This window comes from Hipposideros armiger, unplaced genomic scaffold (genome assembly GCF_001890085.2).
Source record: "Hipposideros armiger isolate ML-2016 unplaced genomic scaffold, ASM189008v1 scaffold_244, whole genome shotgun sequence".
NCBI classification, from domain to species: domain Eukaryota; kingdom Metazoa; phylum Chordata; class Mammalia; order Chiroptera; family Hipposideridae; genus Hipposideros; species Hipposideros armiger.
Genome location: NW_017731594.1, coordinates 468,619 through 495,121, shown reverse-complemented (window position 1 = coordinate 495,121; position 26,503 = coordinate 468,619). Strand labels below are relative to the sequence as shown.

Genomic DNA, 26,503 nt, shown 5'->3' with positions numbered 1-26,503 from the left:
AAATGAGCCGATCATAGCATTGATGTAGTGCTAAATCCCCAACGGGGAACAGAACAACTCTGTAAGAAAGGAAATAGCGTGTATATATATATATATAATATATATATATATAAATATATATAAATATATATATAATATATAATATATAGTATACATTATATATAATATATAGATATATAACATATATAATATAGATATATAGATATAATATATAGATATAATAGATCTATATATCTATATATATGTGTGTGTGATTCTTTTACCCTAAACACAGCAGTTTATCTCCCTATTGTTTTTGATAACATCCTTGTCTTTTTTACCTCATTCTCTACAACATTCAGTTTAAATGAAATGTTTAAAAGCTACACACTTATAGTAGTCATAAAACTTTTTAATAAATACTTCCTGACAGTTGGCCTTCCTGTAATTTTGCAACTTGGACTGTTCATCTTTAAGAACTTGGTTTTTCACTGCTCGTGTCTTTGAAATGGTTTTGAGGTTTTGTGGTTGTTGACGCGCTGCGGAACTTAGAGCACTGGCTTCCTTGTGCTTGACCAAGCCCCGCGAGTGCTCGCAGGCAGTGGAAGTGCTCGAGCCGCCTTGCTACTAGAACAGAATCCTAGTTGGAAGCCAGACAGGTGGCCCATCTCTGCGACTCCCCCTGAGAAATCTGACTTTCCCAGGTAAGTGCAGCAGACTTGGGCGGCTGGGGAGAGGAGGGGTCACACAAGTGGAAGTCATGCAGAAAGAGAGTGTACTGAACTGGCCAGTGCAGTTGTAATTCAGAACCTTCAGGCAGTTTTGCAGTAAAAAGCAAGCTTCCTTACTCTGACCACACTCCTCCTGTATAGAAAGTGCTCAGCTCTTCCTAGGTAGTTCACACCACAGTGAAGACCTGATTTTCATTATTGGTTAAATATGGACAGAATGCTTTCAGAATCTGTCAAAAATAAAAGGGAATCTGGCTGAAACATTAGAGAGATCTCTAAGGGATCTGGTGTTGCATTTACATATTGTTCAAATGCTTATCTTTTAAGCAGTTTTATTTGTTTATTTCTGCTGTGAAAATCTTTAAACTCTACTACTGTTAATATTGTCATATGCAGTTTGAAACCACTCTGGCGGCCCTAATCAATATAAGAAAACCATCAATAGCAATGGGGTACTTCGAAATTTCTAAAAGAAGTATATTCAAAAGAAAACATATAATGGTTATTGTAATTCTTTTCATTCCATTTTTACAGCACTACATGATAGGAGGAATGTGAAAACAGTTAAGGGCAACATCTGTTCAAATAATTTTACATTAAGTTCCTTCTATACCGTTATTTCTCTTTCACAAAAGTATTGCATTATGTGGAATGGAGTATAATGCAGTGTTTAAAAGAACAAGTCAGCAATGCACAACATGAGTCTAAGAGTTTAGTCTTGCTTCTTTGACAAATTTGTAATATAATTTTGGATGGGTCACTTAGTTCTCTGGATTTCAACTTCCTACACAACTGCACAACTATTTGTCCAAGGAACTATTACATTAAGTACTCTAGATTTACAACTCCGTGTTTTCTTTTATAGTGGGTTTAAATCAGTCAATTAGCCAATATTTTAATTGCTCAATTAGGAGTAACGACAAGGCCAGTAACTGAAGAATGAGGTGGTATGAATTCCAGTCCAGTTTCCTAGTAACTGGCTGAGTGATTTGGACAATATTTTCTAACCACTCTAGATCAGGGGTTGGTAACTTTTTCCCTAAAAGACTAAGCAGTCAATAGTTTAGGTTTTGCAGGCCATGATTGAAGATAACATGCAGGTACTTACATAGCCATTTAAAATGTAACCATTTAAAAAGGTAAACGCTGCTCTTAGCTCACAGGATGAACAAAAATGAGGGATGAGCCAGACTGGGCCTCAGGGCCATCATTTTCCGACCCTTGTTCTAGGCAATGATTTTCAACAGTTATAAAATGGAAGGTGTAGACTGGATTATGTGACCCCAGAAGAGTTCCTGGGTGATACTCGGCATGATCCAAGTTCGCAGAAATTGTATACAAAAATCTGCATATGTAAACATGTGCTTTTGTAACAGGAAATAAAGGTCCACAAATTTCATCAGATTTTCAATGTGGTCCAAAACCCAATTAAGGTTAAGGACCACAGGACTAGCTGATTTGGAAAGATGGTTTCCACATCTAAAATTCAACGACCCTACAAAATGTTTATTGGGTGTCCACTGTGTGTAAGCCACTGTGCTAGCACATTATGACTAACATAACGTGTCAAAAATATTTTAAAGAAGATTGAAATATGTGCAAATTAGTGCTAGTCTTCAAAATAACTCTGAGAAAAATTCTGTAATCAGTCAACCAATTCTGAGATATGGCTTTGCAAAGTGTCTTTAAATTTAGGATGAGCTATGTCAAGATATTCATCAAATATTCTTATTGTTCTTTTTTTGATGACCATGGTATTATTCATGACAATCAAAATGAAACAATCTAAACAGAGACTCTTTCCTAAACATGATTTCCTTAATGGCAGGAACTTTTTCATCTCTGGAATGAATACATGAATGCATGACTGAATGAATGAATGAATGAAAAGATGAAGAGACACCATCATTGATATTATATGCATTAGATACTGATGGCTTAGAACCCAAAATGCTCTACAAACAGTAATTGCTAAGTCCAAAGATTGCTTCTCTTTTTAACTTTGGACATACTGTGATTTCAAAATACTTGGTCAACTAAAGATTGCAGTTCCTGGGGATTAAGTCATGGTTTGTTTTTTTTTTGGTTTTTTTTTCAAAGATTTTTATTGGGGAATTGGGGGGATGGGAACAGCGCTGGGGAATTGGGGGAAGGGGAACAGACAAGTTGCTGTCATTTTTGTTCTTCAGTCTAGTTGTGGAGGACGTTGCTTCACTGGTCCAAGTTGGCACCATCATTGCGCTCTTCCCTGGCAAGGCAGACCAGTCGCCGGCTTCTGGATGGCTGCTCATGGCGGCTGCTGGCCGCTCACGCTGGCTGCTGGCCACACACGGTAGCCCATGGCAACCCACTGCCACAGGGGCTGCAGCCTACGCCGTCGCCGGCGACTCACGGCAGCCCAGCTCCAGGTTGAGCTGTTGTTCAGCATCTTAGCTGTGGAGGGCAGTGTCACTGGCCCTCATATGTGGGATCCGAACCGGGGCCCTCTGGCATCCCAAGCCAGCTCTTAACCATCGCGCCACTCGGCCGGCCCCAAGTCATGGTTTTAAAAGAGTGAAATTTGTTGCATTTAATTTACATGGGAGAGAAAAACACTTCTTACAGACTGCCTAGCAACCTAGTCTCTGGGATGGGGTGACGGGGGAGTGAAGTTTCCTTAAGGAATAGCAGCAGTCAGCATCTGAGTGCTTCCTGCTATGAGAGCAGGCAGGAGGTGGTGCCAGTTGGGAGAAATAAGCATAAATGTCCAGGAAAACCATCCAAAAGTCAGATCTAATAGAACTCAGGATGCCTCTCTGCTCTCCGATAAAGAAGTCAGTGTGCCCCCCATGGCCTGGCCAGCTGATGCTGCTAAAATCCGAGCCACCTTCACTGGGGATTCCTTGCAGCTTCATGGGGGATGGGATGGCTTGTGATCCAAATGTACCTCTCTTTCCTCTCTAGGAGTGATTTCATTTTCTGAAAGAGACATTCAGTCCACAATAGCTGGTTTATGGTTCATTCACTTCTCCAGGGAAATCTAAACCTTGGGATTTAAACACTTGAAGAAATGTAAAGGAAAGCCTGCACAGCTCTGTATGTATCTGGTGTCATGCTCGAAACATCCTCACTCAAAGGGGGGCCTCCCGCTCCGCCCCTCCTGTCACTCCCCCTGCGCCTCAGAAGCTCGTGGGGAAATCGCCCTGCACTAGTCCCTTGGGGATGTAATTAGAGGGTATGTCTGTGCAGCATCACTCTGCACTGAACAGCACCACTGAGGTCATAGTCCTGGACCACCACAGGGAGTGAGATGAGTCCCAGAGGTAGTCCGCAGATCAAAACCTTCATAAATGGAACCTTGCATATATAAGCCAGTGATGTTCATGGGCCAAGGTCTTGCCTAAGTGATGACAGGAAACTCATCCACTCCCGAAGGATTTCTGAGGCTCCCCGGGCAGGGCTGTTCTGTTCTACAAACCCAAGACAGAGGGCGCCCCTCACCCTGACTGCTGCCCTGAGGTCCATCTGCAGACCACACCTGCTGCTCTCTGGTCGGCTTCACCCCAAAAGGTGGAAAAGCCCCCCCCCCGGTTCCCTCTCAAACACAACTAGCTTGAGTTTGTGGCAAACTTTTTTGGGGCAAACTTTTGGACCAGATAAGAAATATTTTAGGTTTTTGTGGGCCATACAATCTCTGTTGCAATGACTCAGCTCTCCAGTTGTAATGTGAAACTAGCCACAGACAGTATATAAATGGATAGGAATAGCTGTGATCAGGTAAAAACTTCACTTAAAAAACAAGGGGTTGGCCTGCGGGCTGTCGTTTGCTGGCGTGTGAACTATACTAAAGGCTTGAGGAGAACTTAAAAAATTACAGTGTTGTAGAGGGAAATGAAAAACTCAAAGTGGAAGATCATCTGTGAAGGGCATTGCTGCTTCTTCCTGGAGGGTCTCAGCTGCCATCTCTCCTTCGCCCGGGTTTGAGGCCATGCTACTGGGGGCTAGACACCATTCCTGGACAGACGTCTTCTCTCCTCCTTACCTGCATGTCCACAAATCCAGGTTTCTCCTTTCCTGTTAAGCACCAGCTAGAGGATGTCAAAAATAAGTCCGTATGATCATCTCTGAGGAGCAGGCCCATCGATCGGGAATCTGGGTTTGAGGCGTCTTCCATCCTCAGTCAGAGAGGCACTTCCCTTCCATTTGCACGACCAAAAGGCTCACTCACTAAAATTCTCCTTTCTTGACTAAAGGGAGGGTGTGCCCTGAGGACAAATTCTTTCCTGTTTCTGTGTCACCTGGCATATTGGAATTTGCTAGACGGCTCACAGAACTCAGGTAAATATTTACTTACATTTACCGGCTCATTAAAGGATCTGATACAGGATACAGATGACCAGACAGATGAAGAGATACGAGGACAAGGCCTTGCAGGGTTCCCAGCAAAGGAAATTGTCCCCATGGAGTTGGGGTGCGTCACCCGTCCAGCATGGATATGTTTGCTGACCTAGAAGGTCTCTGAACCACTGCCCTTGGGATTTTTACGAAGGCTTTGTCACATAGACGTGATTAATTACTGACTCCATTTCCAGCCCCTCTCCCCTGTCTGGAGGAGATAATGAGAAATGCCCAGGACACAGTATTATTCAATAATTACTACCCTTCTTTCCTCTGTGGGTATTAGTTTTTATAATACCCACAAATAAAACAAACCAAAACTGTCCACACTCATCTCACCGTGCCATCTGCCAGTGACTTTTAGCCAAAGACCACAGGGACACCTTGGGCTCATTACGTACTGAGGGCGGGGAGCACACACCATGGGGAATGACGGGCGCCCCAGTGAGATAGTGTCAGAAACAACCTCTTCCAGGATGTGGGCTTCCGCAGGGTGATTGAGAAGAGGGTCTAAGGAAGGGGGGCTTCCTGTACTGGACACTATCAGAAAGCAGATACACTTTTATGTTTCAGTAAAGAAATAGCAATTTTAACCAAAAAAATGGGGGTTCAGTCTTTCCTGGGTGGCCCAGTGGCCTTGTTTTGTCTGCGCTTAGACAAATTCACACAGGGGCCATGGTTTGTCTCACTTTTCTCTTTGTCACTTCTGAAACAAACAGAGTGCAGAGGAGAAGCTGACACTTCCCTAAATAGTCACTGAAATGGGGAGATTGCACATTTATTGAGCACTTACTATATCCACCATCATGCTAAGCTTCAATCCCCCCAATGACTGCACAGGTGGATTGTCTACATAAGGGGGGACCCAAGGCCTGAATTAGTGGACATCTAATGAGATTTGGGTGGGATAAAAAAAAAAGATGGTATAAATTTGGTTTTTGTGGGCAATACAATTCCTATTATGACTCTTCAACTGCCACTGTAGCTGGAAAGCCGCCATAGAGCACATGTGAACACGTGCGTGTGGCTGTGTTCTAATAAATCTTTACTTATAACATCAGTTGGCGGGTGGAATTTGGCCCTTTGGTTGTAGTTTGCAAACCTCCAATCTATATAGATCATGAGTAGCCAGAAATCCCAAATCAACTTGTATTTTTACAGTGTTTTACATTTTGAATAATGCCCTATGTGTAAATTATTCATTCAAACACACATACAATTAAGTGTTGTGGCGTCTTATTTTATCAGGGGTTTATTGATTTTACATAAACTTCCAATCTCCAAGCATGACCGAGACTCAGAAGGGTGCCCCAGACCTTGGTTCTCTGACCCTGTGTCCTGGGCAGAGGGGCCGAACGGCCTGCCTGCCGGCCAGTCTGGGCTTCCTTCTTTGTTCCTCAAAGGATCACTCTGGTTTGCTAAACTGAAACTCAGGCAAGTTAAATACTTGTCCTCAGTTAATCCAGATGGTGACAAGCTGGTGTCAAACCCCACGTTCTTCTCACTACACCCTGTGCCTCCATGTAATCAAGTATCGAATGGATGGCTTGGGGCATAAGAAGATCTTTGGGGTGACTTCTGAGTCATCAAAGAAGGGGTACATGATGACAATATACTCAGTGCAAAGTGTAGTCTGACTTTTAGGAAAATTAGGGTCAGGAGTGAACGTGGAAACTGGATTTCATACCACAGCACTGGAGGGACACTGCGCGGCCAGCCTCAGCGGCCAGCTACCTTCTCATAGACTCCTCTTCCAGCAAGGCATAACATAACGTCCCGGCTGAAATCGGAGGTCACCTACCATCCCATGTCAGACGGTCGCCATTTGTGACGTGAGGGTGGAGAGATGGGGTGGGGCATATGACAGGACATGTTGGCCTCCAAACTTCTCCAACCACAGGCTATGCCATTGCTGTTGGTGACAAGGAATTTTCCATTAGAATCCCCGATTCGCCAAATATGCAGAAAACATACAAGTGTATATGGGTAGTGGGCACCTGTGTAGTTCTGTGATTTTATATTTATAATTGAATGTCATATTTTTTTCATGCAAATTAAAACACATGTGATTTATACATTAATTTATCTTGTATCCCAGCTCCTTATCTATTTCTATGGCTCTGGCTCAGTGGGCAACATTCTGTGTTTTAGAAGAGTCTGACCAATGCTCTTCACTTCCACAAAGCTTGGTTTAAACCCCCCAGGAAATCTCTGAACAGCCCAGCTGAGGCGCTTCATTCTTCCTGTCCAGCCAGGATTTGTACCCTCAGCTTGACCTACAAAGCGAACACAGACCCCATAATGCATAACACTGTGTCGCTGTGGTAGGACATTGTTCTAGTGAGTGTACCTTAAGGGTTTCATGTGAAAACTCAAGGACCATAAACCAATCACACGATTCGCTTGTGATTTAGGGGGTAAAAACACATCCTCCAAATGCTCCAAATGGAATATGGCAGAGAGAGAGGATGAATATTTTCCCTGAATATATTCTCCTTCCTTCACCAACCTCTTATTATAGGTTACTGTGTGACACGATAGTATGATAAATATATATCAATAATTAAGAGAATGGCAGCCTCTATCTATTGTTTCATATGTTTAAATGCGCTGTCATGTGAGGACTGGAGGGGAGACTTGATAAGGACTATCACCTCTCAGCTCAACTCTGCCTCCCTTTCACTTCACTCCCTAGATTTAGAAAACAAAAATACAGGACTCACAGTTAAATTTGAATTTCAGATAAATAGTGATTTTTTTTTCAAGTATAAGTAAGTCCCAAATATTGCAAGGCACACTTACATAAAAATAATTTATTTGTTGTTTATCTGGGTTTCAGGTCTCACTAGGCATCCTGTGTGTTTATCTGTCAACTCTCCACACACATTCTAAGGCTGTTTCCACAGAGTGGGGTTTCTGCTTGGCGGAATTGGATTCGATTTCCTGCTCAGCCTCATGTGAGCCTTCAGGCAACCTACTTACCCACGAGGTGGTAATTCATTTTGTAGAGAGGGGTCTTAGGGATTCAAAGGAGAGACTGCGAAGAAATCCCTACCTTAAGGCCAGGGATAGGCAGCTGCTCAACAAACATTGGCCAAATGTGTGTTTCCTTTCCTTCCTTCAACGTCTTTCCTTTCTTACCCTAACCTTTCCGGGAAGAATGAGGTGCTGCTTCCTGCCCCTCACAACAGGCTGCTTCCACCACAGCCGTCACGGTGCATGACCAAGGCCCATTCTGTCACCATGATGACGAAGACGTGCCGATGCCTCCCTCCCTCCCTCCCTCCCTCCCTCCCTTCCTTTCTCCTTTGTTGGCTTTTGAATCAAGTGGACTTGCTTTTCCTTCATTTCCTTTTCTTCCCTTTCCTAGTTTGGAAGGTATACAGTCTATGTTTATTCTTTTAGTGCTTTCAAAGAAATATGAACTTCCATATTAATTTAACAACCCTGAGTTTTTAAAGGATGTCTTACTTTCTCCCCAAACACTACACCGATCTTAGCACACACTGACAGAGAGTACGCTATTGCTGCCTAGTATTCTAGCATTGTCTTGTATTTTGCCCAATAAATTAGATGTTAGGGTTACTGATGTATACAAAATCTGTTTAGATATCCCATATATTTACAGTATCTTTGATTAAGATGTTTTCCATTGTTACTCGGACTTCCCTTCCTGCATAACTCTCCCTCTTCCTTCAGTGTGTCCTCTACATGTTCCTTTAGTTTGGACAAATTGGTGTCACTCCCCTTCAGTTTTTGTGTCTACAAAGGTCGTTATCATGCCTGCATCCTTGAGAGACCATTTTGCTGGCTAGGATGATGGTTACTTTTACTCATTGTTTTTAAGATAATACCCTACTGTATTCCAGCCACCACTTCTGCTTTTAAGGAGCCACCCATCTGTGTAAAAACTTTTCTTTTCAGGTGGTTTGCTTTCTTTAATAAGCTGCATTTAACATTGGCATCTCTTTTCCTTAGCATTCGGCAGGTTCACTGCGCTGTGTTCAGGTATGGATTTCTTTTTATTCATCCTGCTTAACATTATTTGACCTGACCAAGTCTGATGATTGGTATTGTTCATCAGTTCTGGAAAATTCTCAGCCCTTCTCTCTCAAAAAAACTGTCCTTACTTTTCTCTATTGGGTATTCTGGAACAAATTTAACTTGAATGTCGCTTTTTTTATGGTGTCTTGATGGGAACATAGCATAGTTGTTGAGAAACAGCTGAAGCCAGGCTCTCTGGGCTGGATATTGCGACTCTGTCTCCTTAGGTGTGAGTGACGTGACCTCCCTGTACTAGCTTCCTCATCTCTAAAATGGGGGCGTGCCAGTAGCTGCCTTGAGGGATTGCTATGAGGGTTACGAGAGAAGTTACCCGTAAAATGCTAAGGGAGGTTTCCAGTGTGTTGGTTTTTATTATTTCTGTCCTTCTGTGCAGCATTCTGAGCAACATTTTTCAAGTTTATTATACAATCACCAAGTTATATTTTGACTAATATGTCCTTTGTGATGCTCGATCTAGCGGTATATTTTTCATTTCAAAAGTACAATTCTGGTTATTTTTCAAACAGCCTGACCTATTTTTTAACCATTTACCTTTCCTATATAATTTTATTTCTTCATAAGTTCACATGCATCAGCACTTGCTTCTGCCAGGTACCCAGAAACCCTTGGCCATTCTGAACGCTGCTTGTACCAGCCTCTCCTGCATATGTGGGGAGAACAGTGAGGGAGCAGATAGGGCGAGCTCTCTGACTTGATAACCCTGATTTGAAATGACTATGAAGGTCTGACAGAGAAGAAACCAAAACCTCAGGCTGGAGATTCGCCATGAGATTGAGACAGTGGGTTTCATCCTACAGTGCCCGTTGGAAACATGGGGGGAGCATTAAAAAATACGGGTGCCTCAGCCCCTTCCTAGAAGTTGGAGCCCTGCACTGCTGTTCTTCAAAAGCTTCCCAGGCAGTTCTACTGTGCGGTCGGCATGAATGCACCAACCAGAGACGCTGGGCAAAAACCTGAAACCACTCCAAGGGTTCCAAAGAGGGAGGGATTAATGTAGGGTATCAGAGGCTGCAAGAGCGCAGGAAGGGCCCAGAGAGTGAACATTAGGGGAGCTGCAGCTGTATTTTGGAGGGGGTGGGGGGGACAGGAAGTGCAGGAATCTCCGGAAACCACTGAAGACTACACAGATACTTATGCTCCAAGGAGGGTGATGCAGAGCAAGCCCGAGGCCCTCGTGCTGCATGGCTTGTCTGCTCTTGCCTGGAGCCCTCGGGCCTGCATGCGGTTGACACAGCAAGAGTGATGGCTCGATTTAGTTTCACCTTCAGATTGTCACAGGGACACCTCTTATTATCAGTGGCTGTTACCACTACACTCTGTGACCAGGAGTCTAGAGGATGCAGAGAAGGAGAAATGGTGCAAATCTGTCAGTAGATGGAGAATCGGGGCGTGGGATAGGGGAGCCTCCAACGTTCAGAGCACAGAGGGGCTCAGGCCCATCCGTCAGTCTGAACACCAACTTGCTTAAAGCCCTTGCAAAGAGGCTGTGAACGGAAGGAAGACACGAGAAGGCCCATCTCGTGTTAGTGGCTGTCCTCTGATTGCCTTTCGGAGCGCGGCCACCCACCTGGTCTCTCCCGCAGCGTCTTCCTCCCCTGTGCGCCTCCCATGCTTCTCCTCTTCTTCTTTTCTTTACCGTCTTCCTGTTAAAGGGTTTGGTAGTGGAGCTGGGCTGAGATGTGGTCAGATGCATGTGAGGTTTTTCAGTTGTGGCGCAACCTCAGCCGCTGTGCCTGCCTGCCGAGGGGTAAACATCACCCGAGAGGCAGACAGACATGCCCAAACCTCCCGGGCTTCCTCGTGTCATAACAATACTGACTGTTTCCTGCTTGCCAAGATGATCCTAAATGCTTCGAAATATACTGCTTACAGCCATGATATAGACACACATGCCTAGTACCTTCATGTAGTATCATTACTAAAATGTTCCCAACAACCTTACAAAGCAGGTGATCTTACTATCTCTGTTTTATAGATGAGGAAACTATAGGCTTAGAGAGATCAACTGTCTTGCTCAATGTCAAGTAGCTAATATCCTGATCAAGTGGCAAGCGTCCCACTGTGCAATGAGTGTCCCTGATTGTCACATGTTTATGCCTCTGGTTCTGCCATTACAGCTTAAGAAGGCCATTGGCAAACCAGAGAGTCTGGCCACCTGAGGAAGGTGCTGGAAACCATACTGTCTTTACCACCTGCACCAATGATGAACAATTATGAAGCACAATCTCTATACATGTCTTATGATGTGTTTTATGTACAACATCAGTACGCAAGGAAAACACATAGTAGAACAACTTTACAAAATATGTAACATGATAATCATCCAATTTACAGACAAGGAGAATGAAGTATGGGGATATTAATTAAGTAACTTGCCTAAGATGGCCCCACTAGTAAATGACAAAGGCAGGACTCCAGCGCCAAAGCTTAGGATCCTAACTCTGGAAAAAAACTCAGTTACTTGCTGGAATAAGAAAAGATGGCAGGGTACAGAAGTAGAGAGAAAAGAGGGCAGATAGAAGAAATATTCAGTTGATGAAGAAATAGCACTTAGAAAGGAAAGCATTTACATTGTAAAGCTCCCAAGAACAGAACTATGGCGGGGTGGTTATACGGAGGCTGACTTCTGTACAAACGTAATAAAGAACTTGCCTGCAATAATTTTTGTCTAACAATATCACAGACTGCCTTGTAAAACGAGAGGGGGAGTCTATGGTGCTGGAAGTGTCTGGAATTTCCTAAATTGAAAAGAAGGTTGGAGCGTGTATGACCTCTGAGATAACATATGACCTCTAAGATGCTTTGGATCTAGGCGTTATCCCATTTAAATCACCACAGCAGCCCAGCCAATTTAAAGACATAAGGCCATATTGAAGAGTGAGGAGAAAAATGGTGGAACTTAGGTAAAAAACGAATTCAGTCACTGAACTCAGCTTTGAATTTAGTCTCCGATTCTGTCAGCATTTCTTTCCAACTGTCTCCTGACAAATGACTTGGCAAAAAAGCCAACCCCAAACAGCCTGTGTTCTAATTAAGCAGAGTTGTTCGCCCTGCCTTTATTTTTGGACTACAAGTACACATTCCTTCCTCCACAGAGTAATGGGAGTACAGGGTCGTGACAAAGGGAGGTGCCATTTGCAGGGAGCATGAGAGCGAAAGCTGGCCTCGAGAGATCTGGGAAAGTGAGTAATGGTGTCATATCTGAGAGGAAGGCAGTGTCCTCATGGAAAAGGCAGGTGGACAGGGAGGCATGCTCAGGGTACTGACCCCATATCGACGGGGCCCTTTCCTTGCATAACCGCTGGCTTCATCATGCGAGAGGGCTAGAGCAAGATGTCAAAGCCCACATGCCTTTTGTAAGTACCCATCCAAATAATAATGGCTACCGTTTTCACAACATTTCATAGATTACAATGCATATCAGGTATGGCATCTCACCCAAGCCTTCTCAACATTTTACATACTAAGGGACCTGCAAACTTAAAGGCTGATAAAGAATCTTTCATATATGAGTATGGTGTCATGTTTACCTTCCAAACGACCTTCAGACCGAGGTGTTATTAAATTATATCTTTAACTGAGCCAAGGAAAACTATATAGAGATGCATAAGCCATAGCATCTATGCTCAGTGTATGCTGCTGTTTTGTTTCTGCCATCAAGGTCATTACCATCGTGCAATTAGGAAACATCGGGAGGGAAAATCTGCATGGTGGAGAAATATTAGAACTTACAGGTCAAAAAATATTTTTATGACTATGAAAATAGTATGCCTATTATTGCAGAAAATTTGGAAAACTTTGAAAAATTATACAGAAAAAAAAATCATGATCCAACTGCCCAAAGCAACTACTCTTACATACTTGATATGGTCACTTTCAATAAATACATATTGAATATGTATTTATACATATTCAATATGTATTTGAATATATACAAATACAATAAATACAAAAATAATATTATAGGTATCGTAGTGTAGAAAGAGCCTTGTCTTTATTTATCATAGGGATTTTCTATTTTATTTAATATTTCTTCCTAAGCATAATTTTAGTGGCACAGTAGGTCACATGGGTATGGCATAATTAACTTATTGTTAACACATCTCTTTGCATCTAGCATGTACATTTGCTACACGTTCTGGTACTGCTCTTGATAAAGAAGAGAAATTTCTCCTAGAATAGGAATAGAAATAGAATAGAAATTACCGCATCAAAGAGAATGATTACTACTTATGAACTGCCATGCATTGCCCAATCGATATCTAGAATTATGGTCCCAATTTCAACTCTTATGAGCAGTGTCATGTCATCTTTGCCAGCATTGAAGATTGTCACAATATTTTACTTCACTGATTGTATAGATGAAAAAGATCTTATCATTACGTTAACTTTCACTTATTTGAAAATCATTGCTGTCAAGGTCCCCTTTCCTTGTCAACACAACCCGTTGAAGGCATGGATGAAACAACCAGATGCTCCTGCCAAGGGTGAAGTCACACAGTCACAAGGGGCTCTCCGAGGGCGCAGTGAGTCCTTAAGGGCAGGAGGTTGGGGTGCTGAAAGCAGGAGCCGGGACTCAAGTGTGTCTGTTGTTTGTCCGTCGGCCTCTGTTCCTTCCATTTGGAGCCTTTTTTATTGAGTGAACAGCCTCTGAATGCTTGTTGTGTGTCCAGCATGCCTGCACTAAGCATTGTCTCAGCATTTGTTTCGCAGCATAGATTCTCTGTTCACCAAGTGCTCTCTGCGGAGGGTAAAGCAAGGATGGGTTGCAAGGAGAGAAACCGACATACTGGGTGATTTGGAGGGAGGCACTGGCTTTAATCCTATTCACTCTTCATCATAGGAAATGGAAGTGTATCTATCTTTTACCACTGCTTGTCTTCCCTCGGAAAATGTTTTCTGCCTTATTCTTTTCACATTACTCATTAAAAGTGTCATTATGGAAAATTTGAAACACACAGCACAATCGGGGGCAATGAACCTCATGGACACGTCACCAGCTACAGCGACTTGACTCACAGCTGCTCTGGACAGATTTATTCCACCTCCCACAAAGCTCAACACCTGAATCCAATGCAATATCATTTTATCCATAAATATTTTGATATGTATCTCTAAAGAGAAGGACCCTTAAAACACATAGCTGTAATACTATTATCTTTCCTGAAATAATTAATATCATCAAATAGCCAGTTACTGTTCACATTTTCTGATTGCCTCGTGTCTTTTTCTCAGTTGGCTTCTTGTGTTCGGTTGCAAACGTCTGTGCTTTGCTTTCGTTGACTTATTTAGTAATCTTTGAAAATCTAGAATTCTTCCCTCAACCTTACTTTTCTCCAGTGGCAGCTCTGGTTTCTTTTAGTGGCAAGTTGTATTTGAAGCCCACCGTCTGGGCGCTAGGGATGCTTACTGTTACTGTAATGATCATTGATTCTTGACAGAGCTAGGGGGCAACAGGAACGTGTTTTTGTTCTGCTTACACTATTCGAATTGGCTATTTTCTTATGAATGTAACAGGGTTATTTTTTCTCCTGAGTTTCAGAACTCCACACCTGCTTAATTAAATATTTAATTTGTGCCTTATAATTAATGGTGGTCTAGGTTCTTTAGGGTGAGAGTGCGGTGGCTCACCACATGATCAGGCTCTTCCTTTATGCTCTGAAACACTCATGAATCAAAATGCAATTGAAAAAGAAGGGGGGGGGACACTGAAATTACTTGCAGTAAAATAACAGGATGACAAGCTCCGAGGGTCTACTGAGGCACTCCAAGTTGAGCTCTTCATTTTGTAGACAGACACCCCCAGCACAGAGAGGTGACTTGCTCAAGGTCATCTAAATGAGTAGTTCTCACATTTTGATATGGCCAAGAATCAGCTGAAGGACTTGTTAAAACACCGCTGAGCCTCACCCAGAGATTCTGACTCAGTCAGTCTGGGTGGGGACCTGGCGATGATGACACTGATAGTGACTGAGTGGCATCAGGCTAGAGGTTTCCTGATAAACAACCAAAATGAGTGTCTTGCTGGCCACAGCCGCACTGAAGTACAGATAAACTCACTTTGAGCCACCTGGGAAGAGATGCTGGAAAGATCATGTCACGGGGTCCAGAGCAGGTAAATTGTGGGTTGGCTGTGTGGTTTCCTGAATAGCGTGATTTATGCAGAAGACTGGGCCGCCTCCCTGAATCTACGTGGTGCCGTCAAGTTAGTATCACAGATGAATCCCTTTAGGTTAATTTCTCCTTTTAAAAATCAGTTCTTTAAAAAAAAAAATCCTACCTCTGCTGGCAAATTTATGCCATTGATCTCAATTTAAGCCAGTTTCAAACACCACCAGGAACCTTTATGTCCATCTCCTAAGTGCAGGCAATTTCTCTGAAACCCCATAGCTTCTGCCTGTTCCCTTCCTTGGCCCTAAATACCTCCTAGAGGATATGCTTAGGTATTCTCGAACAGGGAGTGAGCTAGCAAACAGGTATTCCAAGAGGCAAATTCTCACCTCCAGGTTCAAGAGTACACTGATTTACCTGAACGACAGCCTCAAGGTTTGATTAAATGCAGCCGGAAGGTCAGAGGATTAGAAATCTCAGTCCTCTATATACGGGAAACATAGGTAACGGATACCCGAACAGGCAGGACAACAGTTCACTGTGTGACAACTTGGGACTCTCAGCCCTAGAGCCACGACGTTAAGGCTTAGGAGTGCCTGGACGCCTTGCAGCCTCCCTCGAGAGCTGTGCTTCACTGCCTGTCTCTCACTTGTTCAGTCCTAATATTTGACAGTCCAAAGGGCAGGTCCCAGGGAGATAGAGTGTCTCCCAGAGAGAAGTCCCAAGGAAATGAGTGGGTGGGGACATTACTGATGGACAGAGACATTGGCTGGCCTTCGGGACACGAGGAAGAGAGGAGTGGCTGGGTGCCCATCTGTGGTCCCCTTGGTAACAGTGACACTCACCTCCATATTCCCTGCACTCGCCCTACTCGGCACATATGCTGCTGAAGGGACAAGGACCCAAGGGTTCGTACTGGTGGTTGAGGGACTCAGGGTACTCACATGTGTGCCTGCAGTGGGTGAGACAGGTGACACAGAGTATGATAGAAACAAAGACAAAAAGGGTAACGTAGTGATCAATTTTGCCTACTTAATATTGCTTTTGTTTGGGCCATTGTAGCTAGACTGCCATTCACTGCTCAGGCCACCTTGCCTGCTTCTGCAGACAATGTATCAGGTCATGAATCAAAAGCCATTTCTTTTCAAAGCAAAGCTGATACTTGAAAGATGGCAGAGTGGTTACCTTTCCGGTGGCAATGCATGAGCAAATGGGGGCGGCACTTTAAAAAACAAGATGCCTCTGAAAAACATTGCATTCAATTAGTTACCGCCAGCAAAATGCTGTGTAATAAGTCAGCCCAAGACTCAGTAGCATGAAAAAGCCACTGTTTCTCCTCATGGACGTGTGACTCGCTGAGGGTTGGCCAGTTGGTCTGGGCTCAGCTGGGTGGCTCTGCACATCTCAGTTCGGGTTGCCCCCAAGTCCAGTATCTGCTAAGGATGCTGGGCAATGCCGGATGGGTTAGTTTCACTCCCCGCGCCCTTTCTCCTCTGCCTGGGACCAGCGGCTGGCGCAGTATGCCCTTCGCAGGGTCCTGGCAGGGTCATGGGAAAAGATGCAGAAATATCGCCTCTTAAAGCCTCAGCTCCAAACCAGTTCGGTGTTACTTCTACCTTAGTCTAATGGCCAAAGCAAGTCATCCGCCCAAACACGAAACCAAGCGGCCGGAAACATTCTGCTCCTGCAGCAGGAGGGACCGTGGGTCACGTGTCAGGGGGTGGTCATTCAGGGAGGGGTGAAGGACCGGGTAAACAACGTCCCTGCCGCAAATCTATACAGTGTGTTATTAAGTGAGCTAAACATTATTACATATAAAAAGTCAGATAAAATGCCATTGGATGCTGGTGCCAATGTATGCTGTTTTATGCATAACTGTTAAAAAGAAAAAAACGCAACTGTGGCCAATGTGTCTTAAGAAATATCTTTTCAGGCTTGTTGAGATTTCTCTTCCTGTTTTGCTGCCTAGATTCTTCTACCTCTTTTTCTGTGTTCCACATGGTCTCCACGTTATACTTGTCTTCACTGAGCTTTATTACTTAATGAAAATTCCCAGACTCTCTATCTGCAATTGCTCTATAACTTCAAACATATGCCATTTTCAATACAGACTGTCTTCTTGGTAAAGAACCTCCAGTCGACAGTGCAAAGCACCCATTGGCTATATATTGATGAGACTGAAACCTTGTTTCTCTATTTGAACATTCTGTGTCAGGTCAGCTACCATCTATACTGGGCCCTTCCATTTCTCTGTTATCTTGTTGAACAATTCTGCAATATTGATAGTGTAATCTCCATTATCCAAATGGGGAAACTGAACCCAGACAGATTAAATAAATTGCTTAAGACCAAATTGGTAATAGTATCAGGATTCAAATATAATTGTGTTTGGCTGCAAAGCCAATGGTTTTTCTATTATTTTCTGCATGTCTTTCATTTCATCATCCCTTTCCGGCCCCTGGTCCCACCTCAGACCTGGAATTCTGGATTTTCCTCTGAGATACAGTGAAGAATAGGTTTGACACATATGCCAGGTATTTTGGTGACAAATGTCTGTGGCATTCCTTTTTATTCTCTTGAGAGCCTATAGGTTTGGCAGGGCATGTGCTATTATTATTCTCTATAAAGCTAAGGGAGCTAGAACTCTGAAGTGAAAAGATTTACACTTACAGTAAGTGGCAGAGCTAGGACCCGGACTCAGGCTTTTCTTCTCCTATATCATTTAAATTGCTACATTAAATCATGGTCATTGAAAGAGTGATGGTCTACAATTTTGTTAATGGAAGTAGCCAGTTAACTTGACTCCAAAGGATTCTGTTTTCCTATCAGGCTCTAGAAGAGTCTGGGACTAGTAACAGAACAGGTGACCCTCACACTAAAGAGAAACAGGAGAGACTCTGCAGTCTTACGGTCTACTAGGTTCCAGAGCGTTAAATGTGTAACAGGATTTTTCAATAACTCAGACCTCCTGGAAACTAACTGCTGGTTCCACAGCTTCTTGGGCAACTCTTATCTTCTTTGGTGAGTTAGCTGCGTTGTTCAGGAAGCCCGTGTATTGTAAATCATATTTTTCTTTGTTTATACGGTTCCCTTCTTAATAATTTCCACTTCTTAATGAAGTTTAAATTTCTATTTACTTGCATCTTATTTGTTATAAAAGAGGACATAAAGTTGCTGAACGTTCAGCTAGGTTTTCAACTCAAACTCTTTGTATCTAAATACTAAAAGGAACTTCTTCCCATATGTAGACGGGAGATGAAGTGCCTCCCACAAGTGTTACGAGCGTTCATGAGGGCACAGCTCTATAGAAGGTGCCCAGGACAATATGTGAAGGGGTCCCTAGCCAATGAGCTTCAATTTTCCACGGTGGGTAAGATCGAAGGGGTCAAGGCCACGTCCAAACCATGGGTGTGTCTGATGACGAATGGGCCTTCCTAATTACGTGTGTCTCCTCCGACTAAGGCTAAAATTTACAGCACTTCTTAAACACATAATAACCATCAGCAGGGAATGTGGCCCAGAAAATGCGGGTTGAGGTCTTGTGAGAAGAATGAGAAGCTGCTTTCAAATCTACAAAAGGGAAAAGCTGTGCTCCTTTCCTCTAGTCTAAAGCACACCGTCTAAAATAGAATCAATAGACGAGAAATACAAATACATCTCGTACTGTCACCTCCCTACCCCCCATAAGTTACATAGATGAAGACGTCTCTGAACAACTAGGACTAGATAATCAAAGTCTACACAGAGGTTGTGTGTTTGCTGATTGGCATGTTCAGGCTGTAACAGAGAAGGGTTGTTCATCCACAAACCTTCCAAAGTCTGTAGTCTGTCTTCTGTGTCTCTTGCGGCTCCGTCCCCGGACATCTCCTGGCTCCTCCTTCTTTCCCCTAATCTCCTCCTCCTGCCAAATGCCTTCCATCCTTCGGTTCCCTCTCAAAAGCGGCCTCTCCTGTGAAGCCTTCCTGGGTCCTCCTCCCAGCCCAGCCCTCCCACCTCTCTGCTCTCAAAGCACAGTCCCGTTGCACCTTCATGGATTTCCAGCACACGCTCTGCCTCCCTCACTAGATTATAAGCTACCTGAGCACAGGACTGTGTCTGCTTTTACTTTGAGTTCCTCGTTCATTACCATATAATCTTTACACATTTCTTGGGAAAATGTAAGCATCTTAAATTAAACGCAATTGTTCCAAGGTAACAAATACACCAGGAAATGAGTCCCCTGGTCCCATAGTTTTGCAATGTAGTCCTTCTCTCTGGGAGGAAATAGATCAATTATATAGAAAGCTCCATCATTATAAAGTTTATACCTAAAGAGATTAGAAGCCTTAAATTCAACAAATATTCAGCACAATATTTAGTGTTTACTATGTACCCAGCATCGTATTAATAATGGACTAAACAGTTGTGGTCACTGCCCTCACGGAGATTCCTTCCTACTGAGGAAAATGGCCAACCAGTACCCAAAGCAACAGAAGCATTTACAGTCAGATGTCGTCTTAAATGTTACGAAGACAGTGAATGGTGATTCAGGATAATATGGAGGCTTCAGAGACATGTGCGTTAGAAAACCATTTCTAATGTGCATTAGAAAATCATTTCTGCTGGTGACCCTGACTTGAGATGAATGGAGTGACACCCCTTCTTGAAAAAGCCACTGGAAGGCAAAGGAAACCTGCTATTTGCCCTGAGTGGGGATGAGGGGTGAACTGGTGAACTAGAAGCTCATCCACGCTACGTCTTGGTGCTTCTGCGATCACAGCGGTGATAAGATGAAGGCCTCTTTGGCTCACAGAATCTGGGGGATACTGTTAAGTTTCAGGTGCCCACCAGCAGCTTGGAACTTGAAGCCACAGTATGTCAAGCAGCCCTTCCACTGTGGGCTTCCCTGATAAGTGTCGTGGGGACATTACTAAGGGCATGACGAGTAGCAACCTTTACTATTCGTAATGGGGAGTTTCATCAGATGATCTTAACGTTCTCCTGTAATCTGAGGAGGCTGACGTATGCAGCCCAGCCAGTACCTGACAATGTCCATGCAGATCTGCGTGGTTCTGACATTACAGGCCCAGAGGCTCTGCCACAGCTCAGACTTTCTTCTGGTGACAATGCAGACACCAAAATCACAGCCACCTGTATTAGTCTCCTAGACGTGCCCTAACAGTTTACCACAAACCAGGTGGCTTAGATCATTGTTTATTCTCTCACAGTTTGGAGCCTCGAAGGCCAAAATCAAGGTGCCAGAAGGGCTGTGCTCCCTCCGAGGGCTCTAAGGGGGAAAACGCCCTGTGTCGTCCAGGCTCTTAGTGGCTCCAGGCGTCCCTTGGCTGTGGCTGCGTCACTCCAATCTCTGCCTCTGTCTTCACATGGTCTTCTCTTCTCTCTGTGTCCCTGTTCTGAGTCCCTCTGCTGTGTGCCTTTCTGCAGGACACTTGTCATTGGATTAGGACGCACGTGGGTAACCCAGGTTGACCTCATCTTGAGATTCCCTAAATTAACTACATCTGCAAAGATTCTTTTTCCAAATACGGTCACATTCATAGGTTTCTGGGATTAAGACTCAGACATATCTCTTTGGGGGCCAGCCACCATTCAGCCCCCAATGTTCCATCCTACTCAGAAAACATGGGAAAGGCAAAGAATTTCTATTCTCCTTGTCTATAGCAATTGTAGCTATAAATGAACAAATATATTGGGTTGTCGGGAAAGTCATGACACATTTTTACAACAAAAAACGTAGAAAAAATATGTCATGACTTTTCCGACAACCCAATAGACTATTAACAGCAATGTGAGCATGTCAGTTGAGATGAAAAAAATATTTAAGGGGAAAGTATTCCAGGGGAAAAATATTGAAGCAAAGTCAATGACCTAGGATTGAGATTTCTAGTACATGCCTTTCCCTGTTGTCCAGTCTTGGAGCTGAGGTCCGAGCACTTTTTGAGTATTCTATTTTAAGGCCCTTGAGGGCTGAGGTGAATTCTGTGGCCAGAACCCAGAGACGCTACTGCTATTGGTCTTTGTGAGCTTTAAGAAGCTGAAGTGTCCACCAGATCAGAAAGAAATGCCTCTGCTGCTTGCTCACCGGGACTATCCCAGGGAGCTAGCTCTGTTGTTTGAGTCCCAGGTGGAAGTCTTGGTGAGCGGAGAGGTGGCGTAAGATATGAATGCAAAAGCCAGGTCTTTGTCAAATTACAGAATCTTAGATTGGTCATGTTATTTGACCATCAGATTCACTGATGAGTTTTTCTGTACAACAATCTGCCAAGAAGTTTTTTGATCCGTGTTTGGCTATCTGGTGCCTCTTTCCTCATCCAGCACTAATGGTTAATAGTAGCTTCTGCTATCCAGTCTAACGTCTAACATGGATCTCATCTGTGTTTAATCGTGGTCACGCTGGTCCTCATCTTCCTGTCTAAAGGACCAAAATGCTCCTGGCAACTTAGTTCCTCTCTTCCCAAATCCTGAAACTTACCCTTTGCCATACATATCTGAGAGTCATGAGTCACTGTTGTTAGGAGGAACTAACTTTTCTAATCTTATTGTTCTCCTTGGCCATGGTTAGAATGTACAGTTTAGAGGCGGCTGGGTAGCAAATCAAGAAAAATGGGGCTGAGAATGAAACGGGCAACTAAGGGAGTCAGTGGCACCTCCTCCCACACTGGAGATTTCTACAGGAAACTACTTCAGCCTCTGCGGGATCGGGCAGGGGGTGCACTTTGAAGGGAAGCAGTGAGGGGACGGGAGCATGCCACCATTTGACTCCTCCATGGTTTCCATGAGAAATAAGACAAGGATGAAGAGAAGCAGGCCCAGCCGTGGGAAACGGGGGCTGGCAGAAATAACCGAGGAAGAAGGCCCTAGGGAATGTCAGAGCCAGGCTGGAACTGACATCCCAGGGGCTGGCTCGTCCTGGGGGGGTCATTGATCAGAGCTACATGTAAATTAATATGAGAGCGTGGGGAGAAGGAGTGCCAGAGGGCAGATGGATGGGGTTCAGGGAGGCTCAACACGCAGAGGGGGCTGGGAGTGGGCCAGGGACCAGGCAAAACGCAGTCAGAGGAGAGGCGCGGTGTGACTCCAGCCTGGCACTCCTAGGAGAGGGCTGTGTCCCAGCTGCTCAGCCAGGGACCCCTGGGCACAGAGAGCAGCGAGCACTTACAGATGCCAGCCCCTTGTGCCCTTCAATGGCTAGACATGGCCTTCTCTGGGCTGGATGGACCTGGGGTGGAGCCACCATAACAATCTCTCGGTGTGATTTCCAACCTCAGAAAAGGGGAGTTGAGGACTTAATAGTTCAAAAAGTGAAAAGGAATTAAGAAAAGGGCTCAGGACTCTAGGACAAATTAAATGTGGGCATTTAAATGTTGATGCAGTTTTATTTTCTAATATATTGCAACCTGGTGAATTGCTCCTCAAACATTTATGGGCTTCAGAGTGGGTCTATTAAAATTACCCCCCTAACCCTGGCCCCCATCTCCAGCTAGCATTCAAATGAATTACCTTTAGTACCATGGTAACTGGTCATAGAGGACAAGCCAGCACTGTGGAAAAACAAAGAGCAGCTGCCCCGCAGGACCCCAGGCTCAGAGCACAGCAGGGAGGTCCCCTTTTTCTCACAAAAGGAGGACCTGTGCATTGCCGCACACCTGGGAGGTGGTGCTCAAGATTTGGGTCTCAGTGTGCCACCTGTTAGCTGAGAGAACCCAGGCAACTTGCCTAAATTCTCCAAGCCTCAATTTCTTCCTCTGATATTTGGGATAAAACACCCCCATCCTAGACATCTTGGGAGAATTAGAAGTAATGTATGCGAAATTCCCATCACAGCACCAGGAACAAAGGCTAGGGTAGCTATCGTTACCCATAGATCATGCTGAAATAGGCACGCTCAGTGTTGGTGACAAAGCATGAACCCAGAGGCACCTGGGACTGAGGAGAGCCTTGGCCGATGGCCTGGCTAACTTCTCAGTAGCTGTGACTAGAGGAAGTGCTTCCTGCTCTGAATCAACTTATATTTCACATTCACCTGGGAGGTGGGTGCCGTCAACCACAGTTGTTGGCTGTTGGGTTGTCAGAAAAGTCATGACATATTTTTTCTGTGTTTTTCATTGCAAAAATGTGTCCTGACTTTTCCGGCAACCCAATAATTCTCAAATGAAATGCCATCTTGTCCTTAATCAAGAGGCTCAATGTCTCTAAAGTCATGCCCACTCCAGGCCCTCTCCATGGCATCTGGATTTGTTGGCAGATTATACTGGGCTCTGTCTGAGAGAGAGGTCAACGATTTTTCCAGAGCTCTGTTTAGACATGAAGGGAAGGCCCAATTTGAACAGAATATCTACAGAACTTGTGGAAGAGTTTTCCTTCATTCTGAGCTTAGCTTGCTGAGGGCTGAGAGTGTGGTGTAGGTTTAAAGGGAAACTATGTTTCTTCAGGATAGCATTTTACCCACAGTCCCTTGTTTTGCTCATTTCAGCATTCTGCCTACGAGAACAGTGAGTAAAGATCCTGGCTGACTACAGTCATTTGGATAAAGTATTAGGAAAAAAAAAACAAACTACTTACAGGAATAGCTTAAATTAGAGAGGAATAAAAATTTTTACTTGAATATTTTGTATCTGTCAATGTAGCAATTTGGCACTATAAACCTACATCCACAATTATTTCATGTCATATGAACACACTTTTTATGGCTACCACTTTCTGAAAATAATCCAAAATACGTAAAATGCTTAATTCACAAAACTGTTACTTATAACATAGAGTTACTTATAACAACGGTAACTAAAAAACACCTGATTGCTGAAAATGTGGTTAAATATCGTTGAAGATGTCCACTTGATCAAATGTTATGTGGTCATTTAAAAGTGCAGAAGCTTTAAGGCTAAGTACTTCAATTATCCTACAAGTGAAAAATATGAGCTGGAAATTGAGGCACAATGTGATTATTCCTATCTGTCTCACTAACATTGATGCATAAAAAAATACTAGCAGGAAATACACTAAAATATTTAAGAGTGAAAAAAATTCAGTTCATCTTCTAATTTTTCTTCGGTTTCTGTAGTTTAGTTGTTGCCTCTCTTTTGTAATAAAAGTAAAAACGAAAGAACCAGAAACACTGAGAAATGAGAAGGAAATAAAACCCTGGCAGTTATAATGATAAAAAGAAGATAATGTAAAAGATGGGCATTTGGATAAATGCAAGAAGTGGTCATAGAAGCCCAGAAAGGAAGAATCCCTGCTTGTGATAATCTTGATGCAGCACACCCGGGGTGAACCATGTGATGTGAAAATGTGAAAAAACAGCCTTCTCTAGTGACGTCCATTCTTCGCCTTCTTATGTTTGGGCTGTAAGGAAGCTTGGAGGTGAGAGAGTTACCAGCATTGCTGAATATCAAGCTTTGTCCACGTGAAGCCCTCCTCCCTTACCAGCTTCCTGACATGTCCTTCTCTGTCTTTGGGGATTGGGGGCGTTAAGCAGGCCAGATCGGGTGGTAGGGCTGGCAAGGCCACTGCGGCATTGGGCACTTGGGAATTCCAGGCACACAATCCCACAGGCTGAACGTTCCCGGATAATATGGCACAATCCTTGGGGAACAAGGTATTTGCAGCAAGATTTCCATTAAGGGGAGGGGGGAACATATGGGAGGATCAGAATTCATAGCTCATTTCAGTACCTAGAGACCTACAGATGGGTGCAAAGGTCTCCTCCAGAAAGGAAAGAATTCAGAATGCTTCTTATTTTGAAGAAATCAAAATAGTGACAAGGTGGTGTGGCTCTTGCTCTGAACGAAAACAAACTTCTGAGTTTCAACCTCATGGAGCCGTATGTCCAGCTTTCATTTCCCTAATGGGGGAACCAGGAGGTGGACAGTCAGGAGCAATGGCTGCAGGGATAAGAGCTCACACCCTGAGCGCTGCTGCTAGTTGGAGCTTGTGGTTTTGATTAGTGAAACGGTCTACGCAAGCATGTTTTTCTTTACAATTGTGGTTGAAGACCCAGGAGGCTCCTTTCAAACTTCAGAAATAGGACAGGCAAAGGAAGATGACTGTGAGAGTGTAAACTCGAAAAAAAGGAAGGGGGGTGGGGATGGGTACATGTTCCTTAGGCATATAACACCCTCAAATGGATTTCTTTAGAGCTGACATTTCTGTTTTGTTGTTTCCATATTGCTTCTGCTATTTTCAGACAGGCTTTTTTTTTAACCTACCCTGAGGCTGTCCCTCATGTGAAGCTGTCATTCCAGAGTCTATTCTCAAAATATTTTGGATGAAATGCTGCTTAGTTTTCCCTGAATGATTAAAGTGAATGATCCTATTTGTTTTCAACGAACATAACAGAATGTAGCTTGTTCTCAGGAAATCTCAAAGGCAGGAAAAGCATTTGTCCAGCAACATTTTCTCATTGTTCTGCCTCCTCTAGCTGGAGCTGGGTACTCACCGTGGCTCCTGACAGCTGTCCTCACAGAAGGGTACATGTGGGTGGGCACAGAGCTTGGTTGTGCCACAGATGAGCTGGCTTTCCCCTCTCTGGGCCTCTGGAGTGCTCCTGTGGTAGAGGACAGTTCTGAACTGGAACAGAGAACTGAGATATTAGCTGTTGACTCCTGAGTGAGGTAATGGAGGTCCCTGTGGAGGCTGCAGTGTCTTCCTCAATTTAAATGGTGTGTTGGACCAATGAGCTCTAGGTTTCACTCTCATGCTAAGATTTTGTGATTTTTGTCTCCTGATCCCTGGCACAGGGGTTCCACTGGCCCTGGAGACACAGTGGTGAATCATACAGCTTTCATGGGTCCTTCATTTCTGGGGACAAGGGTGGGAATGGATGGCGATGAGGAACAAGGGATTTGGCGGTGATAACTGCTCAGGAGAGAATGACTGGGGTAGGGCTTGCTCTCTCACACGGAAGGCCCAGCAAGCTGAACCCGCCCACGGGCCATCTGCTCAGTGTGCGGCAGGAGGATGTGAACCAGGGATGGAGCGGAAAGCAAAGAGAACGAAGGGTACGGTCGGTGGGACCAGGACTTTTAACGTGAGTCTGGCCAGGTCACCCAAAGCTCCCAGTTACTGGCACCGAGGCCACCGAGCTGGCCTCCCAGGGATCTGAGTCAGACTTCACCCCTCTGCTTCCAACATGAAGGCAGCCACTTAGCACCATGCATTCCTTTCCGTCATCAATCATGGTTGTCTCCTCTTCCTCCACCAAAGGCTGGTTAAGACACAGTTTTGTTCTCTCCCTTTCT

The 26,503-nt window shown here is 44.1% G+C and overlaps 1 protein-coding gene across 1 annotated transcript in view; it reads left to right on the top strand.

Moving 5' to 3' along the window:
* The first annotated feature begins 590 nt into the window (after nt 1–590).
* The window catches only part of GPR141 (G protein-coupled receptor 141), a 34,425-nt gene continuing 8,512 nt past the window's right edge, over nt 591–26,503 (top strand). The window contains exon 1 of the mRNA XM_019655695.1: nt 591–683. The gene's annotated coding sequence lies outside the window, so the exon portion shown is untranslated. The remainder of the gene's footprint in view (nt 684–26,503) is intronic.